Consider the following 20,367-nt stretch of genomic DNA (forward strand, 5'->3'; position numbering starts at 1 on the left):
AGTGATTTGTGAGTGTCCTAAGGCCAAAGGGGGATGGGTGCTTATGGTCAGCACGAATTCGTTCCTTTTCAGGAGGTGGTGGAGTGGGGAAAAGAACTTTTGCAGTCCTTCCTCCCCGCCCCCAAGTTAAATGATAAGACAGATCAGAGATATCGTTACAAAGTGTTTCTTGATTGTTTTATGCCCCAGTACCATAGGGCACCTGCTCCATAACAACAAAGCACAGACACACATAAAAATGATTTAGGACCAACAGCCTTGTTTATCAGGACGGCAGGTTGATGTTTATGGACCCCAATAGACAACTCAAAACGCAGAGAAATCTATTATGGACATGTTTAAAGCCCTCCTTTCCCCTGGAGAAATATGGCTTCTCATATTGGGCACTGCATGGGGCCACCGGCTTTGCTATTTCAGCCACACTGTCCCATTTGTTTGCAAGGGTACAAGACTCCAGGAGTCAGTGAGAGTTTATTGCTTCCTTCCCATCACACCCAGCTGTTCCTCTTCGCGGAGTTACACCTTCACAAGAGTGCACCCCAATAAAAACCCATATATTTACCATGTCAGGGCAGCTGGCATTATCATGGCGCTTGTATTTTATATACACAGAATGGGAAAGGTAAATTCCAGGGTCAATTCAGCTGTCACAGGGGGTCAAAGCTAATTTTTACTATTTCGAAATACAATATTTAACAAATAGAAACAACTGAAAACGGAGAGTCTAACCAGACCATGAGAGATCAATTCCACAGCCAAACACAACGCAGTTCATTCTTGTAGCCTTATTTCCCAGACTCAGCATTGCAGCACAACTCTGGACAGTAAGCGGAGCAGCCAGTTATGTAAGTAACAGACAGCCTGCCGCAAAGGAACTGGGACGGAAGGAATCAAGTCTGGTCACTGTTTTGGTGAGAGGTGACCGAGCTGACAAACTAGCAAACAGAAGGTATAGAACAGCGCAGTTCCCAGACACCATGCAGAATAAGAGAGGGAATACAAGTGCAGCACTTTCATCTTCACCAGGTGCGGCCACTTCTGGGGCTGTGTTTAGGGTTCTTTCCATTTAAAAAAATGCTGCCTACTGTACATACAGAGCCTAGAACAGCTTTGGAACTCAGACTCCTGGACGTCAGTGGATTTACTGCAGATTTACACAGAGGCAAGTGAGAGCAGAATCGGGCTCCATAGATGCAGATGGTAAGATGGTAATTGTTCAGTCCTGCTGATGCTAAAGGTCATTTTCCTGTGACCCTGCCTCACCTACATAGTATTCAGTTTACAATTCCTCCAGTGAAAGTTTTCCAACTGGTTACATCATGAGTGCAGGGGACTGGACTAGGAGACTTCTCAAGGTCCCTTCCAGTCCTACACTTCTATGATTTTATGTAACACTTGATTTCAACCCAGGGAGCTAACGTATGGCACAGTATGCATTGCACAGGAACGAAAACACAACATATTGCCCCGAACCAGCACTACATTACTTTCCGATGCCTCCGCCAACATGCAGGAATAGCACTGTTGTTGAGTGAACTGCAAACCGGACTTCAGACGCATCAATTCACTGCACAAGATTCACATCAAACACCACACTAACACACACAAAATCGAATCAGAAGTAAGCACGGGAGAGAAATGTGACGGCCCTGCACACGCCATTCTGCCTATCACTGCAGCTAAGCCAATCTGACACTCCTACTGCTGGAAGGCAACTGCAAACAGGGAAGCTTGAGAAAGACAAACACTAACGAGGGAATGAAAGAATAAAAGCCCCTCGCTGGTGTTCAGTGGGGATGGCTCAATGGCATATTTGCGGTAAATAATCACCCTCCTGCATTTCCCCTTTAACATGACATTGGCTGTGCACATGCTAATGACAGTGTTGCGCTGGGATGATGCTGTTCAGCCTTGTTGCTGGTGCTACTCTAAACCCATGTGATCCAGTGCTGCATCTGGTGGAAGTGCAGTGTCAGAGGACTGGACTGTGGCTGGCAGGGATGACATGTTTTTCTTCTTTTTTAAATCCTAAGAGTTTTAACCTGACACAGTTGCCAGTCCCCCTCCAAGGAAATTTCCCTTCCAAGGACTGAGGTTTGATTGGAATGGTGATGGAGTGCTGGCATTATAGAAGGTAGAAAGGGCACTGAGGGAATTTTGTTCTATAGTCTGTTCTGAGGATGGCCAAAGCATGGTGTGTGGGACAAAGACAGCACACAAAGTTATATAATGCAGCCAGAGACTACAGGTCCCAGCATGCCATGTGCTATCTTGAGCCAAGCAGCATGGACACAGTATGCTGGGACCTGTAGTCTCCATAGGCTGCATCTCTGTAATAAACAACCGCAGTTTCATGTCAATTACATGCTGCCTTCAGCCTACTGGCTAGTTGCCACCACTGCAGTCTTCTCTTGGAGCACTTCCCTGGTAGATTGCAGTGAAGCAGTTAAATAGCTTCAGCTGGTTTCCAGGACCCCCAAAAATATGATTCGATCTTTGGTGAGTTCAGACATTTGATCGCATGAGAGAATACATCAATTACTTGCGTTACCAAGAGGTACCATTGTGCTTGGGACGGTGTTAGTTTACAATAAGATCCACTCCTCTTTGGGGCAGAGACTATGGTCTAATTGATGCAGCAAGATGGGAGGACAACAGGAACATGGAATTGCTAAACAGAACCAAGATCACTTGGCTGTAGCTAGATCAGTATGCCGTCTCCAATGGCAGCCAGTCCTTCAGAGGAAGTGGCAAGAAAGGTTATTCTCTCCTGCCTGCTTGCAGTCTATGCTACTTATAGATGGCGAGTAACAACTTGTGCTGCTTATTTTAGTTGCTCGTTTATTTACATCTCATAATTAAGAAAAATAATTCACTTAATACTGTTACATTTTATCCACTATCACCTGTTGCAGTGATTTTACCCACGATGCAATCAACATGGGTAACCTAGGGCAGTGGAACACAAATAGCTCCATGGACATCAGATCATCTCAGCAGGAGACCATAGGTTTTGCCAATAAAAGCCCTTCTATTTCAACAGGTTAGTCCTGGTACAATGAGGAGGAGGGAGAAGCTCTTATTGACTTTTGTTTCCAGAAGAAAACCTGTGTGCAGTGTAGCTGTAGCTGTGTTGGTCCCTGGCCATTAGAGAGACAAGGGGGGGGTAAGGTCATATCTTTTATTGGACCAACTTCTGTTGGTGAGAGAGGCAGCAAAAGAGACAAGAAAGAAGAAAAGCTGACAGATTAGGAATCTGGGGGGCAGGCTGTGGGAGGGCCTTGTGTAGAGCCTTGTCCTGAGCAAGTAGGACTGAGAATTGCTGCTTCCTTTTATTGGAGTGTAAGGCACAGAAACAATCTTTTTCCAGCACAAAAAACTTTGCCTTGGGCCAGCTGCAGTGGTTGTGTTGAAGAGGGTTGGGATCTTGTACTTGATTCCTTGCTCTCCAGGCTAGGAAATAGCTGGGACCATCCTGGTAGTTATTTTTCCTGATGGAGAAAGAGCGAATGATGCTTTAGTGGGAGCTCATTGACGGGTGGGAGGAGGGGGGCCTACAAGGCCATTTTAGGAAAGCAAGTCAGGCAAGGGGAGGATGATGAGAAAGAGAGAAGGGGAAGGTTTGGGAAGGTGTAATATAAAAGCTCCATCCTCCTGCTGACGAAACCCAAATTCCAAGTCGCCAGGAGCATGAACTCCCACCTCTGGGATGAAGTCAGAGTGATGCTGGACAAGGTTTGTGCAGGGAAGAGATCTGGCCCCTGCAATTGCACTGAGAAAGAAGATTTGACCTTCATGAAACCAGACCTGCCTTCAGCTTCCCTGGTAATGCATGTTAAGTTCACTGTAAGTAATGTTTTCCCAGATTAATAAAGAATCCAGCAAAATGCATTTCCAGCTTGCAGCTGGAACGCCTGTGATTTACATTCTAGTGGCATGTCCTCAAGTTATCCATTTCAACTCTAATTGGAATTTGCAATGAAATGAACATAGTTTTTCTTTATTAATAATTCATGGACAGAAATAATTATAACCTCAGCTCCGCAATATTAACTGCCACAGGGAGTCGTAGAACTCTTGGTCTGTCCACACAGTCCCTGCTGAGCTGCTCAAGCCCTCAGGCCTTCACCTCTTCACTGTTGGGTGCCCATGGAGCAACAGGAAAGGGATACTAAAGGGAGGAACAACGACACACTCAAAAATACACAAACAAGGCAGGAGTTTCCATCTGTGCTGGTGGCAGGATGACACAGTTCCAGCTCCCAATACAATCAACCGATCAGCAACATGATGATCCCAACAGGGCTGGGATTCCAGTTCTGCAGCTTCACGTTGGGATAGTGCTAAGGTAGTGCTTGGGGCAGTAGAGAGCCCATCAAATAACCTCCCCCTTATCACAAAATAAAAAGAGAACCTATTTCAAAGTGAAAAGCAACAGAGGGTCCTGTGGCACCTTTAAGACTAACAGAAGTATTGGGAGCATAAGCTTTCGTGGGTAAGAACCTCACTTCTTCAGATGCTTGCATCCCAATACTTCTATTAGTCTTAAAGGTGCCACAGGACCCGCTGTTGCTTTTTACAGATTCAGACTAACATGGTTACCCCTCTGATACTATTTCACAGTGGTGGACATAGCTGGTGGGGGAACAAAACCCCAGAACTGCTCTCTCTGTCTTCAGCAACAGATAAGATTATATAAATATTCCAGGTCCTGGGCATCTTTGACTCTACCTAGTGCCCTCTATAAAGCGATATGACCATCAGTCTGACCATGTCAAAATAATAAAATAAAAACAACAAAAGTCCCTTAGAATACAGTCAATTTTGACTTGGGCAAGGACCAGCAAGTGTCCCCGTGGAGCACAGGAACTTCCAACAGCAGGAGGCATCAGGTTGTTCCATGTGGATACCTGACTTTTGAGAATGGGACAAACCAAAATCTGTTCCTATCAGGGCTGTCAATGAATCGCAGTTAACTCATGCGATTAACTCAAAAAAATTCATCACGATAAAAAAATTTATCATGCTTAATTACAGTTTTAATCGCACTGTTAAACAATAGAATACCAACTGACATTTATTAAATATTTTGGATGTTTTTTCTACATTTCCAAAAATATTGATTTCAATTACAACACAGATTACAAAGTGTCCAGTGCTCACTTTATATTATTTTTATTATAAATATTTGCACTGTAAAAATGATGAACAAAAGAAATAGTATTTTTCAATTCATCTCATACGAGTACCCTAGTGCAATCTCTTTATCGTGAAAGTGCAATTTACAAATGTACTGTAGATTTTTTTGTTTGTTACATAACTGCACTCAAAAACAAAACAGTGTAACTTCAGAGCCTACAAGTCCACTCAGTCCTACTTCCTGTGCAGCCAAACGCTAAGAGAAACCAGTTTGTTTACAATTACAGGAGTTAATGCTGCCTGCTTCTTATTTATAATGTCACCTGAAAGTGAGAACAGGTGTTTGTATGGCACTTTTGTAGCCGGCATTGCAAGGTATTTACGTGCCAGATATGCTTAATATTCGTATGCCCCTTCATGCTTCAGCCATCATTCCAGAGGCCAAGCTTCCATGCTGATGACACTTGTTAAAAAAATAATGTGTTAACTAAATTTGCGACTGAACTCCTTGGGAGGAGAATTGTATGTCTCCCGCTCCATGTTTTACCTACTTTCTGCCATATATTTCGTGTTATAGCAGTCTCGGATAATGACCCAGCATGTTGTTCATTTTAAGAACACTTTCACTGCAGATTTGACAAAACGCAAAGAAGGTACCAATGTGAGATTTCTAAAGATAGCTATACCATGCAACCCAAGATATAAGAATCCGAAGTGCCTTCCAAAATCTGAGAGGGACGAGGCATGGAGCATGCTTTCAGAAGTCTTAAAAGAGCAACACTCCGATGCGGGAACTACAGAACCCGAACCACCAAAAAAGAAAATCAACCTTCTGTTGGTGGGATCTGATGCAGATGATGAAAATGAACATGCGTCGGTCCGCACTGCTTTGGAGTGTTATCGAGCAGAACCCATCATCAGCATGGACGCATGTCCTCTGGAATGGTGACTGAAGCATGAAGGGACGTATGAATCTCTAGAGCAGGGGTCTAAAGCAGCGGCCAGCACGTCCCTCGGCCCGCCCCGCTTCCCGCCGCCCCCATTGGCCCAGAGCAGCGAACCACGGCCAGTGGGAGCTGCAATCGGCCGAACCTGCCGACCCGGCAGGTAAACAAACCAGCCCGGCCCGCCAGGGTGCTTACCCTGGCGAGCCGCGTGCCAAAGGTTGCCGATCCCTGCTTTAGAGCATCTGGCACGTAAAGGTCTTGTGACACTGGCTACAACAGTGCCATGTGAATGCCTATTCTCACTTTCAGGTGACATTTTAAACAAGAAGCGGGCAGCATTATTTCCTGCGAATGTAATCAAACTTGTTTGTATTCACGATTGGCTGAACAAGAAGTAGGACTGAGTGGACTTGTAGGTGCTAAAGTTTTACATTGTTTTATTTTTGAATGCAGTTATTTTTTGTACATAATTCTGCATTTGTAAGTTCAACTTTCATGATAAAGAGATTACACTACAGTACTTGTATTAGGTGAATTGAAAAATACTATTTCTTTCTTTTTACAGTGCAAATATTTATAATAAAAAATAAATACAAAATGAGCACTATTGTATTCTGTGCTGTAATTGAAATCAATATATTTGAAAACGTGGAAAACATCCAAAAATATTTATATAAACAGTATTCTATTATTGTTTAACAGTGCAATTAATTGCACGATTGATCACAATTAATTTTTTTAATCATGCGATTAATCATGATTAATTTTTTTTAACCACTCGACAGCCCTAGTTTCTATCCTTCTCCAAACTGCAGTCAGATGATACAGGGTCTGATTTGCAGTTCTGAGCATCTGCAGCTCCTACGGATTTCAACAGGCACCTCTGGAAATCAGGCTCAGAGACTTTCTGGTTGCTAGCAAACTGGGCCAGATTTAAACCATCATCTCTGCTCATCGACTAACCAGGGCTTGTTAACAACCCCCTGAGAGGGCCAGATAAAACAGTGCCTCAATTCTTCATCTCCCTCCCATTTGTGTCAGGATGTCCTTGTTTGTATTACTGTGGTGCCTGAAGGGTCCAGCCAAGATAGCTTCAGTGTGCTAGGTGCTGGAGAAACACAAAATGAGAGACAGTCCTGGCTTGAGAGAGCTCAACATTTAAATAGACAAGGCAGGAAGGGAAACAGAAGCATAGAGAGGGGAAGTGACTTGCCCAAGGTCAAACAGCAGGTTAGTAGTGGATCCCAGAACAGCATCCAGATCTCCTGGCTCCCCCCAATCCAGTAGCTAATCCACTGGACCATACAGCCACTGTATCAGTCCCCCTCTATGCTTAATGGTTACTTCAGAAAAGAACAAACTCCTTCAGTGTTTATTTTCCCAGCCCCCCTCCTTTTCTCTTTTAAAGAGATTCTCTTGTTGAAACATGCCTAAAGGAAAGTGCTGGAGACAGACACCCTCTATCCACAGCAAAGACATGGAACAGGCAGTACTTTCCCCAGGCTGCCCCACACATAGGCCTCAGTCCTGCCACCCTACTTGTAGGGGTTGAGAAGAGAGTTGAGTCTCCATGGCCCATTCAACCCTTGGCATCTCTCTACGAAAAACAAGTAGAGTTTAGCAACAGTTTTGGTGGTGACTGATGGCGACCCCTGTCCCACTAGGAACTCGTCTGAGCACCAATACAACTCACTGTGCATAAAGCAACAAAGAGCTATCAGACTATAACAGACTTCTGGTTGCTACTGACTTACGTTGCACTTCTACCGTACCAGTGACCTGGAGGTAGAAGGTTTCACGTGCCATTCCAAACAATGATCACCAATGCTCTCCCCATGACGTAAATGCTCCCAGCAATGAGCCACTAGTGCTCACATCAGCTCCTACTGGCGAAGGACTCCCCAGTTCCTTCTCAAAGCAGCATGCAGGCTGTCTCCATAGCTTTGGGGAGCCACAGGGCCTCCGCTGATTCCAAAGTGCAGCTACCAGGGGTTAAACTGAAAAACCTAAGCAAACTCCAAATGTATTCACAACTACAGATTTGATGTGAAATGTCACATTTCAGTTTCACCCATTCAAATTAATGCCTCTAATCATTCCCTGCTTGCTCCAGGCGCAGCCTTCAATGACAGGCCAGGCAGGCTGCAACCCTGACACAATAAGAGCTGGCAACAGCCAACTTGCGCCAATGTACAGAATCTCTTCCCTGGCATGTGATCCTTTCAAAGCTCTTAAACACACACATCTTTGTTTACCATTACTGCCTTGAAAAAGGAACTGCAGGGGCTCGGAAGAACAGGTTGGGAAGCAATTTATTCAGATCTATAGAGAGCCTGTTAGCACCTTTAATTACATTAATACTGTAAAACCTCCCCGTCTCATAGCACCACATAAAATTCAATTTAAAAAACCTCTCTGTACTGCTTTCAATAAAACTTGGCTAGAAAGCATATCCTTGAAGTGTGCCTTGAAGGGCATAAAGGGTATGTCTCCACTGTAATTAAAATCCTGCAGCTGGACCAAGCTAGCTAACTCAGGCTAAGGGGGTCAGGCTAAGGGGCTGTTTAATTGCAGTGTAGACGTTCGGACTCAGGTCCCACAAAGGGTGTCAGAGCCAGGGCTCCAACCCGAGCCCAAAATGTCTACACTGCAATTAAACAGCCCCTTAGCCCGAGCCCCGCAAGCCCAAGTCAGCTGGCATGGGCCAGCCACAGGATTTTAATTGCAGCGTAGTCACAGAATCATAGATGCAGGATTTGTTGTTTCTAAACCATCCAAGACAGATGACATACCCAAAGACAGCCCCCTGGTGGTAAGAGAATCCCATTTGCTGTCTCCACTTCACTCTACAAGTTTTCAGGGACACCCCTCGCCAACTGAGAAGACTCACTGCAGATCCATTCCATGAGCTTATGATGAAACGCGGGGTTCTCCAAAACTATTCCATTACTTGGCATGAGCACTGGAGGAGTCCAGGGCATTCAGAGCACATTGGGGCTTACATTGGTGGTCTAGATAATACTTAGTCCTGCCGTGAGTGCAGGAGACTGGACTAGACGACCTCTCAAGGTCCCTTCCAGTCCTACGATTCTATGATTTATACCTGGTAATAGATTATGAGACTGGGAGCTGTGAAAGTCATTTTGGTGATTTACGGCCATATCGCCTCCAATCTAACACACTTCAAATAGGCAGAACTTTGCCACAAACAGGTGTAACGAGCGCACCACACACAGATCTCCTGGGTTAGCTCGGAGATAGGAGGATTATTTTCCATTAGATAGATCTGTGTATCTGAAAAGTCCAATGGTTGGGAGGGTTCTCCAATCCATCTGCCCCTCAGTCAGTGCCCCATGTTAAAACTGACATAAGGGGACATCAGAATGAGGAGTTTGTGTAATTATTAGAGGCGTAACGATTACCTGCCTCACAGGAAGGATCTGAGGCCAAATTCATCAATGTCTGTGTAAGGTGGTCGCGGCTCTCTCCTGTCCATCAGGGCGGGAGACCACGCCCCCTTTGCTACGGCACTTCGGTTCAGGGGGAAATCAGCTAACAGTTAGTGTCCCAGGCCTGCAGAAAGGCCGAGCAGCGATAAGTCTATAGGCCCGGAGTCCTCAATCAGAGCGGAGCGACACACAGTTAATGGCTCTGGCTAGGGGTTTGGGAGAGCTGCAACGAGTCTATCTGCCCAGGCCCTCAATCAGGGTAGGCAGGGGTGAAAGTAACTTAAAGGACTTACCGGTACGCAGGAGTCTTGAGCAGGGGCGTGGCCTCAACTGGAAGGGGCGTGGCCTTTCAAGATTTAAAGGCCCTGGGGTTCCGGCTGTGGCTGGGGGCCCCAGGGCCTTTAAATCACCCTGGAGCTACCAGCTGCAGAGGCGGCTGGGAGCCCTGGGGCTCAGGGGTGAATTAAAGGGCCCGGGGCTCCAGCCACCACGGAGCTCCAGGCCCTTTAAATCACTGCGGAAGCCCTGCGGCCGCTATCCCAGGGAGGCAGGGCTCAGGCGGGGATTTAAAGGGCCCAGTGTTCCTGCCACCGCGGGGAGCCCCGGGCCCTTTAAATCGCCTCTGGAGAAGCCGGTCCGGACTGTACCAGCTTACTTTCACCTCTGAGGGTGGGGCAGTAATCCCGTAGGGGCTCTGACCTACAGTCAGTCAGACAGAGCAGTAGAGAGTCTATTCGCCCGGCGCCCTCCATCAGGGTGGGGCAGCAGTCAGTTCAGGTAAGGGGCTCTGACCGGCAGTTGGGCAGTTTAGCTCTCTGGTGAGAGTCAGCAAACCCTCTGGCATCCTAGTTCAGGCGGGTGCCAGACCAATGCAGGCCTCCTGCCCACAAAGTGGGGAGGCTGCCACCCCTGACGGTGGGATGGCAGGGGGTAGGGGAACACAGGCCCTCCCGCTCCAATGCGTCCCAGCCCAGGGCCCTAACAGCGGCGGAGTAATCCACCACTGGGTCAGCAGGGAAATCCGACCGCAACACGCTGGCCGGCTTGCAATCAGTCACGCAACCGAAACCTATTCGGCTTCCCTGGGCTCCTTCCTACACTCCCAATCCGGGGTACCTGGGTTCCGGGGTGGTCATCGGTCTCGCTCAGGTAAACGGCAAGCGGCAGCCCCAACAGCTCCTCGCTGTCCCTGGTGTCTGGCAGCTCCGGCAGTCCTTCCGGGTCTCTGGCACTGTAGCAGCCTCTGTCAGATCCGGGCTCCAGCAGCGGGGAAGAGACATCCCGCTCCTCTGGCAGCTCTGCCCCAACTGAGCTAGAGGGCCGGCCTTTTATAGTTCCGGTTTCTGTTCCTGCCCCACCCCCCTGCGTCCGGCGGAGTGGCCGTGGGTCTCCTGGTTCCGCCCACCAGGGGGCAGTCGCAGCTCTCTCCCCATCTGTCCGGGAGGGAGACCACGCCCCCTCGCTACAGTCTGTAAAGAGCCTTGAGATCCTCACGTGGGAAGTGCTAGAGACCTGTATCGTCTTATTAATTCTTCACCGAGTCCTTCTGTTGGCATAGAAACTACCGAGATACAGGCTGCAAGTACATTTGGGAGAACACACATACCAATTTCCTAGCTAATTTCTCTCTCTAAACTCCTCTGTTACCTTTTCACAGCACTTGTCCTTTTTGCCCTTCAGAAAAATCTATGGAATGTGTCCAATTATGCGTTTTGCAGAAAAATGCCCCCAAAGAGAGAGAAAAATATCTCCCCATATGCATCTCTCTCGTGTGCACTGCTTATTGTTGTACACGTTGAGAATTATGCTTTGCTTCAAGACTTCCAAAGAATTGCTACAGGCAGGGAGCTCTCATTAGCAAAGCTGGTCTGGTTCTGCTCGTAATGCCTCATCTACAGCAGCATCTGAAGAGGCAAAAATAATGGCACACTCGGCTATCTGTAAAGCACCACATTACATTAAAAATGACTGTGGAAAGTGGTAAGTAATGAGATGCTGGCTGCCAGAGTTCTCTTAAGAATGGAGGTGGCTTTGCAGGAAGAGGAAGGCTCTCAATTTCCATGCTATACGGAAGCAGAATATACAACACACTAGAATTCTCTATACAAATACACCCATACACTTGTAGGAGTAAAACACAGCTCACTAATGAGATTCTGCCATGTACCGAACAAACAGTAAGTGGTGAGTTTTGAGGGGGATTTCAGGTAGTGAAACAATCTTCATCATCAATCTTCATCATCAGTGCATTCTGAAACTGAGGACATGGCTACACTTGCAGATGTCGAGCGCTTTGAGTTAAACCCGCCTTTGTAGAGCGCAGTAGGGAAAGCGCTGCAGTCTGTCCACACTGACAGCTCGAAGCGCACTGGCGTGGCCACATTAGCAGCTCTTGCAACGGCCACAGAGAACAGTGCATTGTGGTAGCTATCCCAGCATGCAAATGGCTGCAACATGCTTTTCAAATGAGGGGTGTGTGGTGGAGTGTGACAGGGAGTGTATTGTATGTATGTGGGAGGAGAGAGATTGGGTTTTTGGGGGTCTGAGATCATGTCATGATCATGCTGTCTTGTAAGTTCAGACAGCAACAGACCACACACACCCCCACCTCTCTCTCACACACACAGCATTTCACAGTAATGGTTGCTTTGTCTTGGAGCAGATAAGCTCCGTTTCTGACAGCCGGCATGCTTTCAAAGGGCATATCGGCATGCCTGCAGTGATTCCAAAACAATGACAAGAGTGGCCACTTGACTTAAGAGGGTTATGGGACGTTTCCAGAGGCTGATCAGAGCGCAGTAATGCAACACCTCGTTCACACTGATGCTGGGGCGCTCCAGCGGGGGCGCATCAAACGTTATTCTAGTCACCGAGGTGGAGTACCAACAGCGCTGTAGCTGTGGAATCAGAGCGCTCTACGTGCCTTCCCAGTGTGGACGGGCAGTGATCTAGGGCGCATGGGGCTGCTTGAATGCGCTGTAACTCGCAAGTGTAGCCAAGCCCTCAGATCCAGACAATCCTAAACTCCTGCCAAGGGTTTGAGAATCCAAACCTACACAAATTTCACAGCTGAACCCCACAGAAGGTGACCAGTTAAAACACTGATCTGCTCACACCCAACTCTTGGGGGTAGGGAGATTGAACCCCACACCTGAGCTCTGCAGCTCAATACTCAGCTGGAATTGTGAACTCTGCTCCTGTAAGTTCTCTGCCTTCTCCAAACATCCCTGCTTCTGCCAATGTGATCAGATCTATTCTGGAGGGACCTTGAGGAAAGGGGAAAATTCACTCTTTGTGGCTACTGATTCTCTGCAAGGCTGAAGGGTGGGGACTGTGTCAAATTGTGTGTTTGTATAGCACCTAGCACAATGGGGCCCCCCAATCCTGGTTAGGGTAGGGTTACCATTCGTCCGGACTTACCTGGACATGTCTTCCTTTTTGTGTTAAAAATAGCGTCCGGGGGGGGAATTTGTAAATCACTAAAAATGTCCGGGATTTCCCCCCCATGCAGAGCGAGGCGTGGCTGGGAGGGCTGCAGGAAATTCAGCTGCTCGCATGGGGCTCTGGCAGCCAGAGCCCTTCCCCCGCAGCTTGCCGGGCTGGACTCCGGAGCAGCTGTAGAGCTCCCCCCACCCCCCGCATTCTGAGCCGGCCGGCCTGCCGGGCCGTTTGCATCGGGCCTCGGCAGCTCCTCCTCCCCTGCAGCCCAGCGCCCCGCTCCGGCAGTGCTGTGCAGGGCCAGGGACCGGGTTTTGTTGTGCTGGGGAGCGCAGCCACGTGTCCGGCTCCGCACAGAGCCCAACACCATGTTCTGAGCGGCAGGGTAAGGGGGCCAGGGGGCAGGAGAAGGGGCAGGGAGATTTTGGAGGGGGCAGTCAAGAGACGGGGGGGGTCAGGAGTTCAGGGGGGGGGCTTTTTGGAGGGGGTGGAGAAGGTTTTGGGCAGTCAGGGTACAGGTAGGGGGTAGGGTCCTGGGGGGCATTTGGGGGGGTAGTTAGGGGACAAGGAACAGGGAGGCTTAGGTAGGGGGTGGGTTTCTGGAGGGCAGTTAGGAGCAGGGGTCCCAGGAGGGGGCAGTCAGGGGACAAGGAGCAGGGGGGGTGTTTGGGAGTTGGGGGGGGGGCTGTCAGGGGGCAGGGAGCAGAGGGGTTTAGATGGGTCGGGAGTTCTGGGGGGGGCTGTCAGGGGGTGGGGCGTGGTTGGACAGGGCGTGGGAGTCCCAGGGGTCTGTCTGGGGGTGGGGGGGTGGATAAGGGTTGGGGCAATTAGGGTACAGGTAGGGGGTAGGGTCCTAGGGGGCCAGTTAGGATGGGGGGAGGGTCTCAGGAGGGGGCAGTCAGGGGACAAGAGGCAGGGAGGCTTAGGTAGGGGGTGGAGTCTTGGGGGGCAGTTAGGGGCTGGGGTCCCAGGAGGGGGCAGTCAGGGGATAAGGAACGGGGGGAGGGTTGGGGGTTCTGAGGGGGGCGGGAAGTGGGAGGGGCAGGGGCGGGGCTAGGGCGGGGCTCCTCCCGTCCTCTTTTTTGCTTGCTGAAATATGGTAACCCTAGGTTAGGGCGTCTAGGGAATACCACAATACAAACAAAACAAAACATACATACGTGACCAACTGGCCAGTAGAAGTTAGACTGCAGCGGTCAAAGGGTTGTAATAAGCTAATGTCCCTTTCAATCCATGGTGACTTGTACTCAGTAAAAGGCCAAGACGCTCTAGGCTGGGAACGGTTTTCATGCCCATAGAACTGGAATTCAGTGCCCAGAGATCACACCAATGGGACTAAATGAGACGGGACACAGGCATGACACTGACATGGTGGATGCAAATTGGTCAGGAAATAGGTGCAGGGGTAAAGCAGTGTCATTTGAGCCGTCCATCACTTGGCATGTGAACAACCTGAGAGTAACTTCGACGCCAATGATGCAGAAACGCAGTAGAGCAGAAAAAGCAACTAACAGGAGGATGCAAGGTAAAGTAGGATGGGGGCTGTGTTATCTCACACTATCTGTTTCTGGCATACACTCCATCTCCCTGCAACATGCAAATGACACTCCTTTCACATGGCCAGTTCATCATTAATATTTGACATTTATACTGTAGTAGTGTCAGATACCCCACCACCACCCCTCCGGCCCCCCAGTCAAGACCAGAGACGACCTTGGAGATCTCTAAAAGTACTTCAGTATTAACATTAGCTACACAAAGACGCAGTCCTGTCCTGAACAATCTAAGATTGCACGTCAAGATTGGGGTGAGAGGGATACAAATACGAATAATGGGCTGATTTCTTATCAGCATTGTGGCAGAGGTGGAACTTTTGGAAGGGATTCAAAGGAGGTGATGGTAAATTCACAGAAGACATCCCATGCATATTGACAGCACGAGAGAAGGGATTTCACCAGCCTCAGATTATGGCCTGACAAAGTTCAAATGAAAGCTGAATTGTGCAGGATCTAAGTTCTCCCCACTTCCACCTGCTATGGTCCCTCTCATCCATTCTCTCCTCCAAACTTCACATTGCTTGGCCATTTAAACTAGTCAGTGGCTTCATGAGAACGGAGACTAACCAACCACATTTAACAAAATTGGTGGGGGCGTCCCCTACTCATGGTCTAACTCAGGTTGCAAAGCGTTTTGGAATCCTTTGGACTGGAAGCTTGCCTGTGCCACTGTACAGTCAACCTCAATGTCCATTCAGGGATGTCACCACTTGACAGTCACAAACCCCAGGACTCGACCAATGGAAACTTACCCAGCTAACAGTGAGCAGATGCTGTCCAATGAAATCTTAGTGAAGTTGCTTATTGCAGCAGAACCTGCAGTCCCATTTACTGTAGTTACTAGGTTTGCGCCACAGCTCAAAGAGCCTACTACTTCACACTCATCCACCTAGCATCTCTCATCTCAGGATCTCAAATCACCTCAAAGGTGGGCAGCCCACATTATCCCTATTTTAAAAGGGAGAAAAAGCTGAGGAACTTTATGGCTAATAGTCTAATCTTCAGAGCTACTGAGCACCACAACTGCTACTGAAGTCAATACCTCCGAAAATCAGCCCATTAGTCATTTGCTTCAGGACAGAGATTGATTCAAGACTAGAACCGGAGTCTGGACTCCCAATCCTGCGCTCTAGCGACTAGCCCACTCTGCCTCCCTATTCTACCATAGGAACACATCCACACTGGATTAGAAAGGACTCATCTAAACAGCCATTGAGAAGTGAAGGCTTCCTCAAGTAAAGAGACTGCACCAAGTCCTGCCTGAGGCTCCCACAGACTTTAACCCTCAGGTTACAAGTGAACGATCTCTCCAGATTTTAAGATGCAGCCAAGTGTCCACCCAACACTCCAGCCTGGTCCTGCTACGCATTCCTTTTTTCTCCCTCTCTCTTTTCGCCTGCTATCCTGATAACCCTGGTTGATGAATGACCTCTCTCCTGCAGCATGGACACTAACCATGATGCTCTCCTATTACTTAATTATCCTACTGCAGAGAACACTCATTTATTTTCACCATGGTTACTAACTGCAATAATTGCATGCTGGGGGAGCTGGACTGCGCTTAATGTTCTTCAGCAAAACTGCTGGCTCCAGGCCACCTGTATGGATACTGTCTTAATTCAACCAGCACATTAGTATCCCACACACCAGGCCCCATTTTCAGGCATGGAAGCCCCAGGTGCACTTGTAAAAGACGTGAAACTACCGCATGTGCAAATACTACACCTGCCGTACCTAACACACTGTGTACAGTGCCTCCAACGTGAGCTAATTAACCCTCTCCCTAGTCTGGTGATACCAAGGGGAAGGGACACATTACAACGTGGGGAAGCTGGGCATCCGCGTTTTGCAATGGAGACAGAAGGGTTAAGTGACTTGGGCACAAAGCCCGACAGAATTAGGGAGAGCCGAGATTGGAACTCCGTAGCGGATGCTTCGCAGCCCCATGCTCAGACCATGCCTCTCGCGGTAAGCATCCATTTGTGGGCTCAGTTTTCAGTTGCACATTTTACTTGCACAAACATGGGTGTGTGGATAATTTACTACCAGTGCAGCTCATTGGCCCTTACTGTCTCAACACCAACGGGCCCAGGGAGAGCTGACTGAGCAGACAAGCTGGACCACTGATCCAACTGGTTCCGGTTTAGCTGGTGTGTTCATGGAGAGGATTTAGGGTCGGCTTTTCAAGCAAGTGCAGACACGTATTGGTGATCAGAGGGATGCTGCTTGTTTCAGAGGAAGACTGAAGACCTGCCTGTACGCATCTCATCTCTGTCCCGCACTCTGCCTTTGCCTGATCAAAGCTTCCTCGGTGTGTATTGACACAATCTGGCCTTCAAACCAGACTCACTGAGCTGGAACACTGAATTCCATTCATCACAGGGTAGGCAGTACAGAGAATTACCAGAGACCATGCTTCCGCTGTGTGCAGGGTCACAGTCTATCCCCTAGTAGATGGATGCTTGTCCACACCAAACTGTCAGCTTGACAACTGAGCCGCTCAGGAAAAAGCCAGGGCAGGAGAAATAAGGGCACTGCAGGCCAAGATGGAGTGCACCAATTCCACCACGTTGTCTCATTACAGCACTAATGTATAGGGAGGATATTTCCTTCTCCTAAGGATCTAATTACAAGAACACGGATTAAAAGGTGATTCATAAAATTGCTTATCACTGTCTGCAAGCAGCTGTGCACTGGGGGAAACAAGCTATATTTCACATCCAGAAACATAAATCAACAAGCACAGCAATTCATAATGAGGGTGTCCTTGATAAAACCTTCTTACAATTAATGAAAACTCTCCTGTAGCACAGCACTTAATAGAGCTACAACAAGCACGGATCCCTAAAGCGAACTGGGGGACGTGCACGGGTGTGCATGCGATTTCAAATGGAAACGGAATCTATTATTATAGATGCAACTCAAAGCAGAAAAACCTGCTTCTTAAGCAGTTGTGTAATGAGGATCTGAGTGGGGTTTGGACAAATGCTAGGGGCTGAAATCATGTGGGGGACTAGCAAGTCCGCGTGTTTTAACAAATCTCTCAGGATTCAGGTGCTCATTACTTCAATGGCAGGAGAACAATCCCTTAAACCCAGTGTGTCTCCTCCACAGCCTTGCATTTCACCCGAGGATCACAAAGCACTTCACAAACATTGTGCCTCATGACGACTCCACGGGGGGCGGAGGGGGGGGCAGTTTTCCCTGCTGTACAGATGGGAAATCTGAAGAACAGAGAGTTGGAGTCCTGACTCCTAGGCCCCTATTTTAATCACTGCAGAAGGCGTCCCCAAGCTGTTGGCTGGCAGAGCGCTTACTAGTGGCCCACAGAGCACTGGCAGGTCACATGGTACAGACTCTTTCTCCATGTTTCCAGCTGCTTCTACAGGTGCCGATGGCTTTTCATTGCCAAGAGAATCCTGGAGGCCTGCGAGACCAGCTGGAAACGAGGGGGCGGCGCCAGCCTAGCTGATTCCATTAGGGAGCACTGTTAAGCGTTCTGACCCAGAGAGCCATCTTCATATAAAGACTGCCCCCATTAGTGAGTCATTTACCACTCAGAGGAGGGTCAAGGGTGTTGAGGGCCCAGGGGGAATCCCCCAGGCTGCTATAATGGGGTGGGGAGGAAAGGAGAGGGTAAAAAAGTCAGAGGCAACAATCCAAGCAATGATCCAAGTATAAGACAGGTGCATCACACCTGCACTAAATTGGGGTGGGGGAATAATCACAGAGGGGACCCCAATACAGCAATAACTGCAAGGTCAGAGAAGAAATCACAGGGCTGGGGTGGGAGAGAAGTGGAGGGGGAAGCCCTGTAGGAGTCGTGGGAGCTGTTTGATTTTACAAAGTCCTCCTTTCCACCTCTGCACCTGGTAGAGGGGTGCTTGCAGGCAGCACCATCCAACTGAGGTCACGGGATCGTACACCTTTCAACAACCCTTGCAAATTATTTTCAGCAGAGTTTAAAATGCACCAAGCCGCAGAGCTGAGCTAGGGTTGGAACGTCGATTTAAACTAATCTTTGCAGAATTAAATGTCACCCCGTAGGCAGTGGCTTGCTCTGTCATCTCCACGATTAAAAAAAAAAAAATCAACAGCCGCAGGCCGGCTCAGCCTAGAAAGCCAGGAGGAGTTACGCTCCAGAGAGCAAGTGGAGGCGGGGAGGAGATCTGTACTGATTGCAGCATTCCTGCTCAGACTCCAAGGTACAGGCTGTTGGGGAGGCAGCAGACAATTCCAAATGGGGTCCTTCTCCCATCCGCACCTTACTAGGGAACGAATACAAAGCAGAACCACGAGTTCGGAGAGTGCCCACTGCTTTCACTGCAGCAATGTCTACCGACGGTGCTTTCTCAGCCCCCAGGACTGTAGTATCCGAGTACCTCAGAATCTTTAATGTATTTCTCCTGGGAGGCAGGACAGATAGTACAGATGGGGAACTGTGGCATGGAGAGACTAAGTGACTTGCCCATGTCACACAGGGAGTCTGTGGCGGAGCAGGGATGCCAACTCGGGTGTCTCAAGTTCTAAGCTAGTGCCCTCACCACTGGACCTTCCTTCCTCTCTATGACCGCAATGCTTTGGAAGCCAGTGTGCGATCATGACAAAATTATAAACATTACCGAGTAGAGAATGAGGTCCTGATTTCCTAGGAGTGACTGTGCCAGTCCCACAGAAGGCCACCCTGGAACCAGGAGGCTGTATCCATGACTAGGTGTAGTACAATTTAACTGTCCGACACCCCAAAGTAATTACAGTAGAATCCAGATGATCTATGAACATGCTGTTCCCTGCCTATTATAATGTAACGCACCCAGGGCCACCTAGGACTTTCTTGTTATCATTATGCTGCATAAATGTTCATTCAAAAGTCACAGAAAGAATGGGGATAAAGCTCAGCTCCACTTACTACTTGAACAAAAGGAGAATCTCCATCAGCTGTGGGTGATAGAGAGTTTATTACACAAGGTTAGGTTACTGCTGCCATATACTCGATGGATACACACACTGGCCAAGCCCCCCGCCCCCAAGACGCTCCACAGTAGAACCTCTCTCAGGCTTACAGCGTGTGATGCTGCCTCGTTAGCTTGTAAACTCCTCAGGCACAGACCACAACTATGTCTGTCTGGTACAGCACCAAATACTCCATCAGCCACTAACAAAACCCCATTGTCCCACCCTAAAACTGCCAGTAGAACATGTCCCAAGTGCGTCCCTATTTACTCTACTCCCTACTATCCAGATGTTTAGTGACTAATATTTGCATTTATAAAGAACTTTTCATCCATAGACCTCAAAGCACCTTCCAGAAGAGGGTCAGCGTCACTTGTCCATTTTACAGATGATGAAAGGAAAGCATCGAGTCAGTGGCAACTGCACTGCTGGGCACCTCTGAAAAACTGGCAGCCGGAGTCACATTGAGCCAGTGACAGAGTGGGTGATGGAACCTAGACATCCTGTCTCCCATCATCCAGATTCTACAAGGCTTAACGGCTGTCTTCATGGGTGCTTGACAGTTTGTGCCAGCAATCATGACCTCTCTGGACTGGACATTCCCTGGCATTCCCTAAAACTTCAGAGAAGGATTGACTGAATAATTCAGACCAAAGATAGATGTTGAGGTCACCTGAGACTCCAGGTCCCTGATTTTCTTTTTTATTTCCCTACTTACTCCCCTAACTACAAACCGTCTTAGTGTATCTGGCTCACAAATGTTTTGATTGAATTAATATTGGCAGTAAATGATTTTGATCAATGCCAGCCCCTGAGATTTGTAATCTGTAATTCCCTACCAGCTTTCATGAGAGGGGAAAGGGACTGTACCCTCCACAGGAAAGA

At 48.4% G+C, this 20,367-nt stretch overlaps 1 protein-coding gene across 3 annotated transcripts in view; it reads right to left on the minus strand.

The window, feature by feature from the left end:
• The window catches only part of ARHGAP39 (Rho GTPase activating protein 39), a 423,580-nt gene that overhangs the window by 166,123 nt on the left and 237,090 nt on the right, over positions 1–20,367 (minus strand). The window lies entirely within an intron of this gene.

The sequence above is a fragment of the Malaclemys terrapin genome, chromosome 2 (assembly GCF_027887155.1).
Source record: "Malaclemys terrapin pileata isolate rMalTer1 chromosome 2, rMalTer1.hap1, whole genome shotgun sequence".
NCBI classification, from domain to species: domain Eukaryota; kingdom Metazoa; phylum Chordata; order Testudines; family Emydidae; genus Malaclemys; species Malaclemys terrapin.